The sequence below is a fragment of the Antechinus flavipes genome, chromosome 4, assembly GCF_016432865.1.
Source record: "Antechinus flavipes isolate AdamAnt ecotype Samford, QLD, Australia chromosome 4, AdamAnt_v2, whole genome shotgun sequence".
NCBI lineage: Eukaryota > Metazoa > Chordata > Mammalia > Dasyuromorphia > Dasyuridae > Antechinus > Antechinus flavipes.
In genome coordinates, this window is record NC_067401.1 from 18,509,680 (window position 1) to 18,528,776 (window position 19,097).

At 46.0% G+C, this 19,097-nt stretch overlaps 1 protein-coding gene across 18 annotated transcripts in view; it reads left to right on the forward strand.

Annotated features, from left to right (window-relative positions):
- The first annotated feature begins 206 nt into the window (after nucleotides 1-206).
- The window catches only part of GTF2I (general transcription factor IIi), an 86,436-nt gene continuing 67,545 nt past the window's right edge, over nucleotides 207-19,097 (forward strand). For 5 of the 18 annotated variants that reach the window (XM_051991975.1, XM_051991982.1, XM_051991987.1 and 2 more), the window contains exon 1: nucleotides 209-732. The gene's annotated coding sequence lies outside the window, so the exon portion shown is untranslated. Of the gene's footprint in view, nucleotides 733-19,097 lie in introns of all 18 variants that reach the window. The other 13 variants (XM_051991974.1, XM_051991976.1, XM_051991989.1 and 10 more) reach the window with 7 other exon arrangements.

Below are 19,097 nucleotides of genomic sequence, written 5' to 3' on the forward strand. Positions count from 1 at the left end.
TCGTGCAGCCGAGCAGGCCCCAGGTGCAGCTGCAGCAGCGGCAGCCGCAGCCATGTTCGTCCTCGGCTCCTCCTGCTCCGCTCCTCCATTGACAGCCCTAGTCCGGGCGGGCCAGCGCCGCTCGCTCTCGCCCCGTCCCCGAGTTCGGGGCTCGCCCTCGCGGTGCACCCTGGGAGTCGTAGTCCAGCCTCGCCGCCCTCGGCCTGGTGGGCAAGGCCCGGAAGACTACGACTCCCGCGGGGCGGCGCGGAGGGCGCGCATGCGCAGCGGGCTCTCTAGGAACAAAAAAAAAAAAAAAAAAAAAAAAACGAGCTGAGGAGGAGGAGGAGAAGAGCGGACAACAGGGGCCACAGACCGCCGCGGGCCCCCACCTCGCGCGCCCCCTCTCCGGCCGCCGCCCGCCTGCCGCGCTCTGCTTCTCCGTCTTTCGGGCGTTCAGGCCAGCCGTGCGCGGAGCGTGGGCCCTGCCGGGGGCGGCCATGCGGCGGTGACAGGAGCGCGGCGGCGACGGCGACAGCGACGGCCCCAGCCCCAGCCCCAGGCGCAGGCAGGACCGGCCAGCCCGCGAGCGAGACCGGACGCCCCCGCCCCCGGCTTGGCCTGATCGGCGCCCCGCACCCACCCCCGCATCCTCCCTCCGCGCCTCGGGGCTCCCCGGCGCCGCCGCCGTCCCCGCCGTCCCCGCTGCCGCTGCCGCTGCTGCTGGTGCTGCCGCGGCCGCTGCTGCATCGGGTGAGTTCGAGGCCCGCTCGGCCCGGCCGGGCCCAGCCTGGCCTAGCCCGGGGCTGCCTTCCCCTCCTCCTCCGCTGCTGCGGGGCAGACACGGGGGGGGGGGGGGGCGGTTTAACGGAGGTGATGATTATCATGGGGGGTGGCCGCCGGTTCTCTTTCTCTCCCCCCCCACTCCCCGCCTCGGGCCCCGGGCCCCGGGGTGGGGGCGGGGGCGGGGGGGTTGCGAGGGGCGACGGTTGGACGCGCGAGCCGCGGCGGCGCGCGCGTGGTAGTGGGGGCGCGCGAGGAGCACGGGGGTTGGGGGCGGGGAAGGCTAAAGAGGGCCCTGCGTGCGCGCGCCGGGCGGAGCGAAGGTAGGGAGAAGGGTGTGGGGCGGGTGTCCTTGCCTCTCGCCCTGCCCTGATTGGCTGGGCCGGCAGGGGTCGCGCGCTCTCAGCTCGGGCCGGGGCCGAGCTGGGGTCGCGCGCCGGCTGGGCCCTGTCCTGGGACTCGAGCGCAGGCTCGGCGGCGGCGCGCCCGGATTGGCCGGCGGGGCCGGGGGGCGGGGTTTCTGCTGCTGCCGCCGCCTTCGCCGGGCTAGGTGAAGGTGTCAGCCCCGCCCCGCCGTAGCCCCGCCTCCGTCCCGCTCGCTTCCCCTCCCCCTGCCAGGTGGGGCCTGTAGAGGCCATTGTCCTCCGCGGGTCCTGCAAGGCCGGTGACAGTGCCGGGAGATAGAGCGGTCCTCCAAGGGCCTTAAGACATTTTCTCCCCGTGTAATGTGGGACCGTCTGGGCGCTGTCGCGGCAGGGAGCCGTGAATGGTGTGAATTTGAACCCAGGTCTTGAGTTGGTCCGGCCTCGTCCCGGCTCGGACGGCTCTCCTTAGTCAGGGGCCCGGACCCGGGTTTCTTTAATGGAGGGGGTGGGGGTCCTTGTCCCTCTTCATCTCCTCAGGAGCCCCGAGGCTGTGGGGAGAGAAGAGTTGGGAGTGGGGCTTCAGCCGGGGGCCGTCAAAGCCCCGCCTCTTTTGTAGATTTTTGAGGCTTCCCCTCCCTTTTCCCAGTCTCCCCTTTCTACACTGTCTCGCCCTGCAGAGCCGGGGTGGGGGGATAAGGGGAGATGGGTCCGGGATCCTTGGATTTCGCCCCCCTCAGAAGCGGGGCTCCAACCTTGGGCCTAGAGGGGTTCTTAGTGAGTCCCGGGAGGAAGAGGGATTAAGGACGGGGAGTTTCTCGTTTTCTTCCTGTAGGAAAAGTCCTTTAATCTTTTTGATAAGTTTGAAGGGATTTCCATTCACTCCTGGGAACTGTTTTGGTAGTGATTAAGATGGGTGGGGGCGATGGCAGGATGTGATAAACTTTCAATTCTGTGGTTTCACAAAATGGAGGTGTCCGCCGGAGCCTGATCCACAGCCCGGGGCTATTGATGAACCCTAGCTGAGGTGATTATTAGACACTTAGCTTTTCCTGCTAATTATTGGCAATTATCGATAGCACAGCCTGTGCTAACTGGTGTAGATAGACCTTTGGATTAGAGGCTTCCAAGTAATTATTAATTTCCTACCTTCATTTGATTATGCACTAACATTTTGCTTTTTTTATATGGTGTGCCATAAAAAACCAAATGTTCTTGATTGATCATGATTATCTGTAAAAACTACAACACGCTCATGTCTTTGCTGCTTTGGAGAATAAAACAAAAAAGAAGGGGTTTTTGGTGGTTTTGTTTGTTTTGCTAATGTTCTTTATATGTACCTAAATTAGAAGTGAAATGCTGGTTTCCCTCTTACTCCCTCGAGTTCTCTCTTAGCCTTTGGGATTTTCACTCTTGCCTTGTCTTCCCTTCTCTCCTCCTCCTCCACACACTCCCTCTCCCCTCCTCCCCCCTTTGTCTCTACAATCTGGTCTTTAATTCCTGGCCCGCCCTTGTTTCCTCTCTCTAGCTTTTAATCATTGTTGGACCTTCTTGCCTATTCTTGCCTACTGACCAGGCATAGCTAAAAGCATGATAGAAGCCCAGGAGTTTGGGACTATTTCTCTGTTCCAAAGAGGGCATAAAGGGATGGATGAAACATGTCAGTAATTCTTTCAGGAGATAATTAATACAACTGGCTTGGGAACTACTTGAATGGAGGCCCTCTGTCATCCCTCTGTGTGTGCTCTCCTGTGGTGCTGGTTCCCAACCCTTTTTAGTGGCCTCATTCCAAGCCCTTCTTGACTTGGGTTCCCCTAGATCTTGTGCAGAGAATTTTATAGGTATTTTAGAAAAACACTTCGTTCTTCAAGCAATCACTGGAAATAACCTGTGTGATGGAAAGGGGAAAGCTTGGGGCTCAGCGTCCTTATTTTCCCTAGGTGATCTTAGGCAAGTGATTTCATTCAGGGTCATTATTTACTCATCTGTAAAGGAGGGGCAAGGCTATATTATTACCTTCTGCTCTTCAAATTCGGCTTCCCTTAAGATGCCAAGTGAACTAACATTGCAATGCCTAATTATAACGAATTCCAACTTTAGGGTTAGTAGAAATGTCGTCACGCCAAGGGGTTCTCCAAACAGTTTCCAGAAAAAGCTGTCTTCAAGCACAATCTGACCTTCCCCTCTTCTGCTCAACAATCTTCACTGGTTGGTTCCCTATTCCTTTTAGGAGTAAATTCCAACTTGTTTGGGATTTAAAGCTTTGCCAGCTGCTGTTCTTGACTGAAATTTTTACCACCCTTGACACATTCCATTTTCCAACCAGATTGACCTACTTGATGTTCTCCTAACCAGGCATTCATTTTCCTTGTCTTGATAAAGGTACCTGCCCCCCAGAAATGCCCCTGCCCCTCCTTTGATTACCATTTGCCGCCACCTCAGGGCTTTATTTCTTGTTGAACAGTCTCATTGAACAACTGCTTGCTAGTCAGGTGAAACTCCTTGTGGGTAAGTGCAACAATTCTGCAAGTACTCAGCTACTGTCCCCTAGGCAGAATGTTCTAGTGGAAGGAGCACTAAACTTGGATTCAAGATTGGCTCAGATCCCGAGTAGACACTAGCTATGTGACCCTGGGCAAAATGCTGCCTCACTTTCCTCACCTATAAAATGGAGCCACAAGAACTAAGTGGCCTCTGAGGTCACTTCCAGGTTTAAGTCTTTGATCCTAAGTGAACACAAAGTAGTTAGGCAAGAAGGATTATGTGTCCTGGGCAAAGATGGGCAGAGTTTGTCAAGAACAGCATGGAGGCCAGTTGGACTAGAATGGATCATCAGCCAGATTGGGAAGGATTTTCTGTGTCCAACGGAGGAGTTTGTATCTGCCCCAGAAAGAGCAGAGAAAGACACTTGGAGGGGAGGCGAGGCACTGAGTCAGAGCTGGCATCTTGGGGAGTGACTGGGGGCCCTTGGGCAGTAAGTCCAGGTGCTGTACATATAGGAAGGCCCCGCTCGCCGCTGTGCCTGTGGGGGAAGGTTCTGAGGGCAGAACTGACAGGGCTGTCAACCATTCAGACAGGTGAGAAATAAGGCTTGGCAGCAGCTTAGGGAGGCTGCAGACTGGGGGCGGGGCCCATGGTGCACTTATTTGGGGGGGGCCTCTGTGGGCCATGGTGTTGGAAGCATCTCATGGCACAAGGGAGAGGCTCTGCCTGGTGGGATGGAGGTCTGGGATCACTCGTGCAGGGACTGCAATTGAACCTGTGTGTGTGTACGTACACCTACGCAGGGCCTGTGTGTAACAGAAGTACCTACTTTTGGTAATTAAATCTACTTAAGAAAAACAAAACAAAACTAGTTTCCTTCAGAGCCTGGAGATTGAACTGCAAGTTCTGAAGACTTAACTATTGAACTGGTGCCAACAAACAGAGCCCCATTTCATGCAATTCAAACTGTGAGGCAGAAGATATAAATTTAGACATTTGTCGGTCCTTATGCTTGATGGAGAGCAGCTAGGTGACCCAGTGGAGCGAATGAAGGGCCTAAAGTCTGGAAGTCTCTCATCTTCCTGGTTTCAAAACCAGCTTCAGACAGCTTACTAGCTCTGTGACCCTGGGCAAGTCACTTCACCCCATTTGCACCAGTTTCCTCATCTGAAAAATAAACCGGACAAGGAAATTGCCAACTGCGCCTGTATCTTGGCCAAGAAAGCCCCAAATGGAGTTGGAAAGAATCAGACGAGACTAACAACAGCTACTCTCCTGAAAGTCACTGGAGTTGGGGGATTGGCAAGAATCTAACTTCTGTTCTTAGTTGACAATTACACAATGAATTAGCAAATAGGAACAACGTCTAAATCCCATAGGGGAAAATACCTGCATTCCCCTTATTTCCTCCTTTGGATTGCTATAGCTCTTCTCAGTGATACGGTGTTTTTGGCTTGGGGATGGGAGGGGATTTGAACACCTTTTGAAAGTGTTGTCTGAGGTGGGGGATGGAGGCTTGGGCAAGGTCTGTCTGAATAGGAGAGGCCTATCTAGGGCAGTTGGCAGCTTCGGAGGTTTGGAGGCTTTGTGTCCTCCTGGCAAGGACCTGGAGCACGTGGGATTTGGGGCCTTGGGGGAATCACTACAGGTCTGACTCGATTTATTCACCTGCATTGTTAGAGGTGGGACTGGATAAGGAACTTCTCAAACCTTAGGATCCTACAAAATACGTCTTGCATTTCTATCCGCTTTTGATTCTATTCCTGTGACAAGGATAGTGCTTTTCTCATATTTAATAGAAGTAGTTAACTTTGCCAGGCTCATTCTTTAGGTCAGTTTGTTAAATAAATAGCCTTTGCTAACAGGCCACCCCTCCTTCTTTACTGATCTCTTCCCCCAGTTGGGGCCCAGGCTGCCTCTGGCCTTTGCATTTCCCAGGCCTGCCTTCTGGGCCTAAATGTAGACATATCCTCGTTGTCAGACGCAATGGGCAAATGAGCCAAGAGAAAGTAAGAAACATCCCTCATCTACACTCCTGTAGACAAGTTAAGGTTTTATGGTGTGATGGTGTTCCGTCCTAACTAGAAGAATACCCCACAGTAATATCATAAGATTTAGAGTTGAGAGGGACCTTAGACATTTTCTTGTCCAAACCTCTCCTTTTACAGAGGAAGAAACCGAGGTTCAAGGAAGTAAAGTGGTTTACTTTAGATCATTCAGGGTAGTGAGTAGAACAGAACCAGAATTTGAACCCGGGTTCCCACCTGACTTCAGATCTGTTTCTCTTCTGTCTGTACCATAGCTTGTTCACTGACAGCAGCAAAGGTAAGTCACCGAGTCATAAATGGTAGCATTTTTGGGGAAGCTGATGTTAGGAATGACTGAATTGTGGCTTTGGGGGAGGGGAGGCTGTGCACAGGATAATTTGCACCACGAGTTTATGACTTGCAAGTCTTATAACAGAGGCATATTCTTGACTATGAAGATAGGGAAGATGCTGAAATAAATGAAGATCCCAATTGGGAAGGATTTTGTAAAAATGGACCAGAAAACAAGATATCATCTATGAAGTTTTCTGAAAGTTATCTCATAAGATTATATAGAAATGGGTGAAAATTATTTTTTAATGTACATGAACTCATAATCTTAGGTACATTATTCATTGGTTTAAATCAGTGGGAGAGGTCTGTGGTTTAGTGTCTTTTTGAATTATTGGTACTACTAATTCAAAACCATTGGTATAGATAAATCATTTTTATCATTGCTAAGGAATGGAAAGACCAGACCCCTTATGTCAGCTTAGAAACAATCTTTAAAAAATTATTCATATAAACAAATACAAAAAGACATTTCTGCGTATACAATGTAACACAGAAGATTCAGTATGAAATCATGAATCTCCATTTCATAGTTAGCTTTTTTTTGAAAAACTATATAAATACTATATCATTTTCAAAACTATCCTACTTTTCTGTGCTTTTGAGTTTTCTTTTATTCTCTGTGCTGATTTTTCTTGACAAATATAAAGTCAGTCTTTTAGCCTGTAAAAATTTATACAAATTTATTTTGAATCTGTGATGATTTTGTTTAGATCGCTAAGAAAAGGGAATATAATTGATTTTTCCATTACCATGGCATATTATTATTTTATGGAATCTACACATTGACATTTCAGAGGTGGATAAGTTTCATTTTTCACAAAGTAGGCAAGTCAATATTAAATAAGAGTAAATAGCTAGTGGTGTGCTTATCACGTGCTTTAATAAGTAGTTTGTTTTCATGGAGTGATGTAGTGTTACAAAGTACTTTATTGGTCCTCACAGAGTCATCATGACTGTTAGAACCAGGGTGGGCTCAGATATGGCGGGTAAGTGACAAGTATATTTTGACTTTAAATGCAATGTTCATTTCACTCAGACCACTAAATTCTAATCTTTATTGAAGGCATTATTGAATTTCAAAAGGTATAAACAGTTCTTTTCAAAGCTCTGATTCTTTTATTCTTTTGTTTGGGGATATTAAGTCATCTATTCTGTTTTTCCAAAATAATGGAAGCAGGAGATCTCGTGAAAACAGGCAGAATCTGGGCGGATGCCTGCATGTTCTGTATGTTGTCACCAAGTCCTTGCTACAATGACTTTGGATAAATAAAAGGTAACCAAATTGTCTTTCAGCATTCCAATAAGACTACTAAATAACCAGTGAATCATCTACAGAGTAACACTAGCTCATGGTTAGTGTGTTATCATAGCCCAGCCTGGCAAAACTAGTTAGTGTAAGAAGCCAGAGCTGGAGGCTGCTTCCCTCTGCCCCAGGTCTCTCAGAAACCTGCTTCAGGACCTTGGCATCCAGTGAGAAAAGTCCTCAATCACTTGGCTAAGTCTGATTCTTGATTTGTAATGCCTTTCTTGGATGGTTTCTCTTTATTCAGGAGGAATTTTGGTTGTATGCTCATATTATAGCTCGCTCTTCTTTAACAGTTAAGTATTAACGTGATCGTATTTCGAAAATGAGTTAATGGCCTACTAAGTCCTATTTATAAACCTGCCCCCCTAAAGTCATTGATTTTTATCCTCCTTGATTAAACTTGGGGTTTTTGAAATAATTGATTTTAATTTTTCATCCTTAGTATTATTGCAATGTTAAATCTTTTAAAAATTAAGAAAAGATAAGTTGATATGTGGAAAAGATTTGAATAATAACCTAACTTTAAAAAGAAAAGCTCTGCTCTCATTGCAGTTATCTACCGAAATCCGTGTCCTTTGTTTTACATCCACTATCAGACTTGCCCTCCTGCTGTGCCATATTTACAGGATGCTACTTCTAAGCTGAGAGAAACATCAGCACAATTTAGTTCACTCAGGAGATAGTTGAACTGTCAGAACAAATTTGAATGAAAATGTTACTCCTTTTTGTTTATAGTCTATGTAGCAGCTTTGACTACTGATCTCTGCAATCTTCCTTAGAAGTAAAAGCTTTGGGTTTTATTGCCTGCTAGATGGGGCTGGCCAGTAAAAGCCCACACCTGGGGCTGGGAAGGACTCTGGGATTAGGCTTGCCCTGGAAGGTTCCATCGGGGTGATCTGGGGCAGAGACAGGGCTTTGTAGGGTTCCACTTTTATCCCCTATGAGGAGAGGGGGAAGGAAGCGATGAACTAAGGGTTTTTCCAGTTGTTTTTGGGAAACCAAGGACAGTGATAGAGTGAAGGAGGTCAGAGAGGTGGGCGCACCGGGTAGGCCTTGGGGCAGCCCTGTCAGAGGGCAATCCCCAAGCCATGGATGAGCAGACCAGGTCGTAGTTAGGGTCCCCTGGTAAGAGAGAGGTGGGAGAATTAAATCCTGGCCTCTGCTAATACCAGCGCCCTTCTGGTGCACAAGCCTTAGGGTTGGAGGCAGGAAAGACCTGGGCTCAGCTGGTCTTCTCTACCTTCAGAACCACAGAAATGGGAGTCTTGTCAGGACCTTGGGCGGCCCCTTAATGGGCCTCACTTCTCTCACCTGTAAGGGAAGAGACTGGCTTGGGGATATCTGAGGCCTTTCTTTCATCTTACCAGCTCTTAGGAACCATGGAGCTCCACCTCTTCAGATCTTCCTAAAGCCCTTAGCAGGGTCCTCCTTTGTCCTTCTCCTGAGCCAGCTTGATGTGTCAGGAGCCTGGACTTTAATTTGTCCATTTGTATACCTCGTTTGCATTGCAGCCATTAGACTGGCTTAGCAAAGTTTTGTTGAAATAGTGCAAAAATGAACAATTTTGAAAGATTAAAGAATGATTAGTCCTTTTGCCAGAGGGCTCATGAGGTAGAAGGCTGTTCACCCCTTCACAAGGACGATAAATATTCAGAATTGAGACATTTTTAGACACAGCCAGTAACAACAGTAGCTTTGCTTGGCTACTAAGATTTATTACAAGGGTTTTCCTTTTCTTTTTTTTCCCCCTCTTGGTGGGGTGAAGAAATAAAAAGGATTTTAATGAAAAAATAGTTTTTAAAAAAGTTTGAATTTTTGGGTAAAGTTTTCTTTTAATTTAATCAAGTGACAACTTGATTATATCCCTCTAATGCAGCTAATGTTTTTTCTTTTAGTTATTTGTGTACCATCACACTCCCAGGAGTCCTTGGGGGCAGAAATTGGAACATAGCTCCCCCTGGGTCTGCCATTGTATTCTGTAAACTATAAGTGCTTAATAAATTTTTATTAATTTGAATAAAGTAATTCCCAATTCCTTATACTTTGTCTCTGAGTTTCTCTTAATTCTGTTTTTGGCACTCTTAACGTTTTAAAAATGGAGGATAAAGGTATTTGAGTTTAGCCATTAGGAACCCTTCTGGGTTTCTTCCTGTTTGTAGCACATTTCCCAAGGCTAGCCAGGGTCATTGCTGCCTTCTGTCTCCTGGGCCCCTGTAAAGACCTGAATCCAGCTTTAGCCAGCAGAGCAGGCCTTAGCTTCTGGGAGCCCTTTTGGTTTCTGTGTTGGGGGATGCAGAAGAGGCTGGATACCCTTTACTCTCTGTACCTCTCTGGAAAGACCCTCTATTGACTAAAACCAGAGCAGACTTCAAAGCCCCCAGGGAGCTGCCAGGAAGAGCTTCCTGAGGCTTTGTTTTAGGCCCTCTGCCGCCTCTGCTCGCTCACCCACCCTCTGGGGGCTGGGAAGATTTTGGATGGCCACCTTTTGCCAGCTAAATTATATGGGCACCCTGAGGCCTTCCTGGACTGGGGCTGTGTGCCAGGGCCTTGTTTCTTTGAGCGGATTCTCCATGCGCTTGTTCTCTGTTCAGTCCAGTTGGACTACTGACCAGTTAGAGAACCCCCTGTGCTGCCACCCTGACGCCTGCCTCCTTGTGGTCCTCTGCTTCCCTGGCTGCTTCCTCCCTAAGCCCTGCTGAGAAGCCTGCCCTGCTTGCATACCACAGGAACAAACTTAGTTCTGCAAATAGTAGGTGCCTATTATGTGCAGATCTGCCTATTAGATTCTAGGCTTACTTCAGATAATTTATATTCAGCTATGGTAATGTAAAAACAACTGAAGGTAAAATATAAAGCAACTTAATTTGAGAGGGCAGCGAGAACATGAAATGGGCACTAGGTAGTGGTATGGGATCAGGGAAGATTGGCTTGAGATAAGTCTTGGAGAAAGAGAAGGCTTATGGGAGAGGGGGAGATGGTGAGCATGGCATGGGAGGCAGCTAGTGCAAGGGTACGGAGAATGGAAATGAAAGGTTTAGTTGGGAACGGCTAAGAGGCCAGCTTAGGATAAACATTTTAAACACTGCATCGTGTATTCACAATTATGTAGGGAAATACATGGAGAAAAGACTAGTGTTCTCATACATGTTCAACTTTGTTTTGTATACAATGTACATCTTTGTGGAGGGGGGGGGGCAAAATAGTCAAATGTAAAAAAAAAAAAAAAAAAAGCCCAGTTGGATTTTTCAGGTGGTGGTTAGATTTGTTTTGCTGCTGATTAAAGACCCCCCCCAATATACACACAAAAATGGGAGGTGCTTTGTGAGTATGCCTAAGAGCATCAGGAAGTCATGCTTCCCGGTAATACTAAGGGTGCATGCTCATAAGTCTTCATGATAATTTGGAAATGTGCTCGTTAAGCCTCCCTTATCCCCCCTCCCCCAGAAGCGGGAATTTTTTCCTTTGGCATATACTTTTCATTAGGCTACTGGGATTTGGGTTGAGCTTTGGAATCTAGGGACAGCTAGATGGAGTTCAAGTCCGGTCTCGGTCACTTGTCACTTAACACTTTCTAGCTGTGTGATCATGACCAAGTCACTTAACCCTAATTGCCTCACAAAAGAAAAAAAAAGATTAAAAAAGGGAGGGGGTATTTGGAATCTAGATTACTGTTGATCTTCATTTGCATCTTCTCACTGGATATGAAAAAAAAATGTAGATATCAGGAAACTAAATACTAGAAGATTTTTTTTTAAATGCTCTAAAATCTGAGACACTTATCCCACTAATGACTATAGACTTAGATTGCCATCCAGATGTACTAATAGATCTGTGATTAGCAATGGCCATTTTAAAGGATTTTGTGGTGCCGGTCAGCCTTGTTCTTTTATGTTCCCCAGAACTATTTCTAACACAAACCCAAATATCTTCTGTGTGACATGAATCTTTAGGGGAAACTGGTTTTATTCATGGGAAATGATGGCTCTATCTATGATTATAAATAGACTTTAACAAACCATGGTTAGGAGGTTGCTTCTGTTCGTTGTGACATTCCCAATTTGTCCAGTTCCTTACTTCTCATTCTTTGAGCAAATACCCTTGACTGAAATATTAGAAGGAATATCTTTTTTTTTTAAATCCAGTTCACTTTGACTTCCTTGTTTGCCCCACATGATTTATGGGACCCTTCCCCCCCCATATTCATTCTGGTGTTCTCAGCAGATCTCAGGGGTTCCTTTGTTTTCTCTAGATGACTCCTGGATCTCTAGATTGACGTATTAGAATCTTCTCGCTTTCCTGAAGTTCAGTCCGGTGGTGCCATCTTGATAACTCTAGTAGAATATCTGAAAAGCATCTCAAGTTTGATGTGTATGAAAGGAAACTAATCATTTCCCCCCAAATCCATTGTCTAATTTTGTTGAAGGGACTATCAGCTTTCCTTTCCTGATGCTTTCCTTCCCCCTTCCCTCCTTCCCCATCATCAGATCAGTTTCCAATTTTGGTGGGGAAGCTTTATTGATGACTTTAATGAAACAGACAAACCAAAAAAACCCAAAATGGGTCTTCCCCCGGTTCACATACCCGTCACCCCGAGTTACAGAGCACTTTTCTTGTAACAAGGAAGAGCAGCCTAGCAAAACCGCTTGTACACAGTTGTGTGCTCAGGAAGGAGAGTGGTTTGGGGGAAGGAGACTTTCCCAGGACTGGGGATTCCTCCCACATTATCTGTCCTCCTCTTGGACTGGAGCTTCCTGCTTTGAGTCTCTGGTTGGAAACTTCCCCTTGGATATAGCCAGGCCAAGGCCAGGGCATCCCCAGCCTGGTCAGAGAGTCTGGAAGACAATGGATGAGGCTTCCCTGCCTTGGAATCTCCCAGGAGCTGGGGCCTCCCGGCCTTTGCAGACTGGTTCCGTGTTCCTTCCTTTCCCATACTCAGTGTTCTTGGCAGACGAGCTCAGCTCTCCGGCTGCTGACATCTGTGCGTACCCCAGAGCCTCCATCCTGCCTTCCGTCTGTCCCTTAGAATCTCTGGCTTTGTTCAGGCCTGTTTTGGGAACACCTTTAATGAAGAACTTTCCTGCTGCTGCTCCTGAAGCCGCTCCGTGGATACCTCTCGGTGTTCAGGTTGGCTCCCCCCTTCCCGCCCTCTGGGTTGGCAGGCTGTGAGGCTTTGTCTCTCCAGCCCTTGGCTGGCTGGTACGACAGGACTCTCCTAGAATGTTACCAACGACCAGCGGGTCCTCTCATTTTATAATGAGAGTGAAAAGAGGTCATGTCAGTTGACTGAGGTTATACCAGTCACGTTTCAGACTCAATTTCTTTGATTCCAAAACCTCCTCTATACTACATAATTGTAGAATTGAAACATTGTGAAACTAAGCATGTCAGGATTTTTTTTTTTTTGAGTCATTTTTTAGTCGTGTCTGACTCTTCACGACCCCATTAGAGGTTTTCTTGGCAGAGATTTTGGAGTGGTTTGCCATTTCCTTCTCCAGCTTAGTTGACATATAAGGAAACTGAGGCAAACAGTAAACTAGGATCACGCAGCTAGTCAGTGTCTGAGACCAGATTTGAACTCAAATTTTTGTGACTCCAGATCTGTCTATCTGCAGCCCCTAATAATGTCAATTATTGTATTGGGAAAATATTTTTTTTAGAATATTTTTCATGTTATAATTATACTTAATTGAACAGCTGTTTGAAAGGCTATCATATAAAACTGTTCTAGGACCGAAGAGGTGATCTGCTTCAATACAGCAGAATTTGACTTTCTGCTTTTGGAAGAGCCTCCAGAAAAGCAGTCACACCTCTAGCCATCCCATTCTCCTCAGGAACTGTTTTCTTGAGTTGCTGTGGGCAGCTTTCTGGTGATGATAATAAGCCTAAGATGATCCTTTCCGTCAGCTCAGGTGCCGAGCTTGGGCTGCAGGGCCCAGCCTTTGCGACCTGGGGACACCGCAGCTTCATCCTGGACTTTAATCCAGACTTAAGGGGCACACAAATAACTGAGTGTGCATTGCTTCTAAGAGTTTATAATTGAGGTTCCTGAGATAAAAAGTTCCAGGAAGAGCGGTTTTGCTGACAAAGCCTGTATGAGTGTAATAACATGTGAAAAATTGGGGGAGATGTAGTGAGGATGAATAAATGTTGTTGTTCATGGGGAATCAGCCTTCTAGAAAGGGGGCACTAGATATGCATGGGAACCTTGTTAGCAGCTAGCAACGCAGAGATGAATGTGGAGTCCTAATTGTTTCTGCCTTCATGGAGCTTACATTTTCTTGGGAAGGTGATATGTACACCTGAGAATGTACAGGATGCAGATGCTAGCAACTAAGTGACCAAAAAGGTATCGCAGTCCTATAGGCTGATCCCCCACAGCTCCCAGATTGGAGCTCCCTTTACGGAAGAGGCCATTCAGCTGGGGAGGCTCGGAGTGAGGAAGGAGGCCTTCCAGGCCTGGGGAGCGACCCCTTGTGCAGGGTTTGGCCTGGAACGCAGCAGAGAAAAAGGATTGTTTGTGAAACAGCAAGCTTCAATTAGGGCACCTTAAAAAAAAAAGATTTCATTGGTTTTTTTTTCTCCCCATGACCCCCTCCTCCTTAAAAACCTTTCCTTATAACAGACATATTGGTTTAAAATGAGAGAGACAGAACAGAGACATGGAGAGAGACACAGAACAGACACACAGACACACACAGCACTTTCAGGCGCCAAGTTAGAGGAGTGTGTAATGCACATGTTGATCTGGGAGCCGCTGAACTGCTGGAGTGAGATGGCCCCGGGGTTTAGGGACATCAGCACTAGGAAGAGCCTGGAGGTGGGAAACCCGCAGTAGTCTGTTGGAGAGATAAGAAGGTGTAGAGAAGGAATCTATCAGAGAAGTAAATTCACCAGCAAGGGGAACTGATTGAATATGGAGATGAGGGAGAAATGGGAGGTACTGGGAAGGAAGGATTGGAGTATGTTGAGGTGGAGATGTCTATGGAACAGGGAGTGGGAAATGCCCAGTGGCCAATTAGAGAGGTTGCCTGGCACAGTGCCAGAGCTTTGAGCTGGACATCCAGGTCTGGGCCTCCCAGTGGTGATTGAGCTCAAAGGAGCTACCAATGCTACTGACTGAGTATCCAGAAGAAGAGAAAAGAACATAGCAGGTAGCTTTTAAAATGTTTTCCAACATTCACTTTTTTTTTCCTTAAAGATAATTTTCTTTTTTAAAAAAAAATTATAATATTTTATTGACAGAGCCCATGCCTGGATAATTTTTTACAACATTATCTGTTGCACTCACTTCTGTTCCGACTTTTCCCTTCCCTCCCTCCACCCCCTCCCCTAGATGGCAAGCAGTCCTATAATATGTTAAATATATCGTTCATTTTTGTAAGATTTTGAATTCCAATTTTCTCTCTCTCTTTTTTTATCTCCCCATGCTGGCAAGCAATCTGATGTAGGTTATATGTATACATTCATGTTCATGTGTTTCCATATGAAATCATTTCATGTTGGGGGGAAAAATCAGAACAAAAGGGAAAAACCACAAGAAGGAAAAAACGATGACAATAGTCTGCGTCAGTCCGCGTTCATTCTCCATAGTTCTGTCTCTGGATGAAGATGGCATTTTCCATCCCAAGTTTATTGGAATTATTGAATCACTGTATCGATGAGAAGAGCCAGATCTATCATATTGATCATCACATAATCTTGTTGTTCCGTACGTTATTTTCCTGGTTCTGCTCATGTCACTCGGCATCAGTCCAGTTTCTAAGCTTTTCTGAAATCCACTTGCTCGACATTTCATATAGAACAGAGGCATTCCCTAACGTTCATATACCACAACTTGTGCAGCCATTCCCCATCCGATGGGCATCCCCTCAATTTCCAGTTCTTTGTCATCGCAAAAAGCTACTACAAACATTTTGCACATGTGGGCCCTTGTCTTTGGGACACAGACCCAGCAGTCTGGATGTAAAGGGATGGCAGTTCAGGAAGCAGCCTTGAGGGACACCCTGAGCCTCATTTCACGTTTTTGTGCGACTTCGATGTTAGCGGCTAACCCACCAAGGGTCCTGTTCGATTCTGGTGGGACTAAGGGGTTTTAGATTTGATAAGTCATTTCTATGCAGAGTTCTTCCTTGTCCCCCACTGCCCACAGACCAAAATGGAAAGGACTTGTCCTGGCCCCAGAACTTAGTCTGCCTCTATTTGTTTACATACTATTCCCCTCATCATAAATTTAGATCATAAACTTAAAAGGGCCTGGGAAAGCCATCTAATCCAACTATGATTTTACATTGAAGGAAACTGAGCCCAAGGTCACATAAAGGGAGTAAGATGCAAAGCCAGGATTTGAACGTCCGGCCTTTTAACACTTTTAAGTCCAGAACTGGACCACATCTAGTAGTCACTGGCCTGGGAATGGTGTCTCCAATGTCTCCCCATTTGGAATCCTAACCCCTTTTTTTAAAGCCTAAACATATGCTATAAGTAGGAGCTAAATATTGTTGATTTGGGAGAGACAGGATTTATCGATCCTAAATCTGAATTCCGTATCGCTAATTTTTTTTTTTTCAGAAAAGGGAAGGCAGAGTTCATTACATGAAGGAAACTTGAAGTTTTGACTTTCAGAAAGGCTTTCCTTGAAAACCAGTGCAGGTTTTGATTGAATATTGAAAACTCCAGCTACTTGAGAAAACTGGAAGGCTCTCAGTCTGCCGAAGACTCTTGTGTGGCCCGAGCTGCAGGACTTGGAGGCCTTTGAATGAGGCTGCAGAGCATTATTCAATTCCCTTCACTCCCCAGTGGCCAAAAGGGGCTCTTCTATTTTGCAGGAGGTGAATAGTCCCAGGTTTTACTGAATTTGTTGTCCCTTAAATTCAGCCATTGTGAAGACCCTCCCAAGCATCACAGAAGGGGGTTTGTGTTCCCTTCAGTGCCTGTCACTGCTGCTTTCCAACATAATACATTCATTAAGACAAATGTGCTTTTAAAACTTTTTTTTTTAACTGACCCTTTTTTTAAAAATAGAATGTGCTATTTTGGTTGTGGTTGATAGGAGAATGATTCACTTAAGTTTTGGGGGTAAAGTAATCTCTTCTGAGCAGTATTTTGCAAATCAGGACTCTTTAGGATATATTAGGAGTGATGAATAATTTTCTTTTCATAAAGTTTGACCAACATTTGCCACTACAGCCACTTTGCATAATTACACAAATTTGATAGTTCCGCCCCCCCCCCCATCAACAAGTTAATTAAAAAGTCAAGAGAGGTATCCTAAAAGACCCTTATTGACTTACTGGGTAATACCTAGGGTGCCCCTTCTACCTGCAGGGCTTAGAACATGTGACTTGCTCTGGCTTGACTGGCTAGAACATGCCAGTCAAGGTTGCGGCCTAGGCTTCCCAACCTGCCAAGTGGGCGCTCTCCTAGACCACCAAAGCGTCAGTCCTGGGATGGTGGCTTGAGAGATAGAGGGACCACAAAGGTGGGCGTTCTAGTCACTATTTGCCTTGTTCTCAGAGAGGCAGTTAATAGTTGGAAATATAAATTGTAGTCTTGTCTCTGCTATTTATTGTACGGTTCTTGGCAAATCACAGAAACTCTCTGCTGCCCCTTTTTATTTATTTTTGTTGAAAATACTCATCTCCGTGGCAGCTAAGTGGCGCAGTAGATAGAACACCAGCCCTGAAGTCAGGAGGACCTGAGTTCAAATTTGGCCTCAGACATTTAACACCTCCTAGCTGTGTGACCCTAGGCAAGTCACTTACCCCCAGTTGCTAAAACAAAACAAACCAAAAATCAGCAAATGAGGATGCCTATGTGTTGATTTAATGTACGTGACCCTTGAGGGGCTTGGCAAACCCAGTGCTTTCCAGGACCCTGTTTTTTGGATGAACTGAGTCTTGAGACTTTATTGCCGACTCACAGGGTCCCCTAATTTCTAGCCACCAGGGCCCTGTAACCTTAAAGGTGCATCTGTCAGGGACAGGAAGGGCTCTCGTGGTCTTGGCCCTGATGGGATGGGATGCCCCAGGCCCCTGGGGGGCACAGCTGCATCCCAGAGACTTTTCCCTCGACCCTCTTCTTTTATTAATTATTGCCACCATAAGGTGGTGTAGCTTTAGTTTTGGAAGCCAGGACCCACCTCTGTCTACTTTTATGGACTGCGGAGATGCACTACCCAGGCTTGTTTCTAACCGTCGGCCGCCTTGGCTGCCAGAGCTGCCCCTCTGCCAGCCGGGAGACGGCACAGAGGCCCTCCCTGTCCCTGCTCGCTGGGGCCTCAGCTGGCCTTGGCTTGGCTTGGGAAGTTTTAGCGCTGTCAATGGTTTTTTTTTCTTTTGACCCAGTTGTTTATTCTGTATAGCGTGGTGCCATAGCAGTGCTGTAAAATATTTTCAAGGATGAAAATTACAGCAGGAAAGGAAAAACAACGAATTCCCCAAATTTCCTATTAAATGAATTGAATCTTATGCACGGATATCAAATTCTGCCGAACTCCTGCTGGGTCTCATTTATATAGGCAAATGAATGATAAAATAAGAAACTATAGAGTGACATTTTGTGCCAACCCAGGGGATGGGGGGAGAATGAAATATCAGACTGAGAAGCTCTGCAAAAATCCAGGGGAGGAGAGACGGAACACAGCCAAAAGCATCCTCTGGCCAATTGGATAAAATCACATAAGGGCAGCAGGCCTGGCTCCAGTTTGGGAAATTCTAAGCGAGGGGAAACATTCCCAGATGTTAAAGAGAAACACCTCCTAAGTGATTTTAAAAAAGGAAATTGTTTACTAGAAATCTATGGTCAATTAAAAAATAAATGGATTCTGATTTAATTTTTGCTGTAGTCAGCTGATAGGAGCAACGGTTTTCTAATATAAAATGCGAGTTTGGAGCAACCAGCTATCCGTCTTGAACATCGGAATACATTGAGCACCTTCTAAGGAAATGTAAAGACTGAATCAAATGAATAGAAGTAGAAATACTTGTTTTTTCATTTCACATTTTATTTAGAAATGTTCAGCATAGCCTTGTGAGATTTAATATAAAATAATTATTGAAATAAAAATATAAATAATTGTGAATGTTATCATAGGAAATGTGGCATTTTAGACTGACCTGTATTCTCTTAGTATGTGTGAGCTAGGCCGGATGAGGGTGCTATGAACTCATTGGCGTTGCTGGTCCAAGTGTCATCCTTATGGGTGTACCAGATAGCATCCGACATCGGGCCCTGCCGGGATTCTTCTCCATTAAAAGGTGCCTGATTTCCAGGTCCCTTCTAACTTACAGGCTGCTACGGAAAACTGGAGATTAAAAATGGAACGTAGCAAAACTTAAGTTTGAGAAGGGCTTGTGTTACAGGAAAAAACAATCAGAAAATTGGTGATCTTTTTGAAAGTTATAGGGTAGTGTTTTGGAGGTTAGGTTCATTGAATGGAGTGAATTTTATATTTGAACAGCATTTCATTATAAAATCATACGCCCTATGGGAAAATTTCTCAGTCTGAAATTGGGCATTTCAACTGGAGTTCATGGGGCCAAGTGGCCTTCATTGCTTTGGGACCTTTCTTGGGTTCAGTTCTTCTCTTACTCCCAACCCCAATGAACTTTCCTCAGGCCACAGGATTTTCTTATGTCCTTGGGAGATCCCCTTTTTCAGAAACTTGTCTCCTGCGTTGGGTTCTGCTGAACCACATGCATAATTTCTTGAGTTGGATGGCTGTGTCAGACTTGGTCTCCGTGGATGGAGGGCCTGCCATTTAAGTCATGATTAAAAAAACCCAAACCCCTGAAATTAAACTTA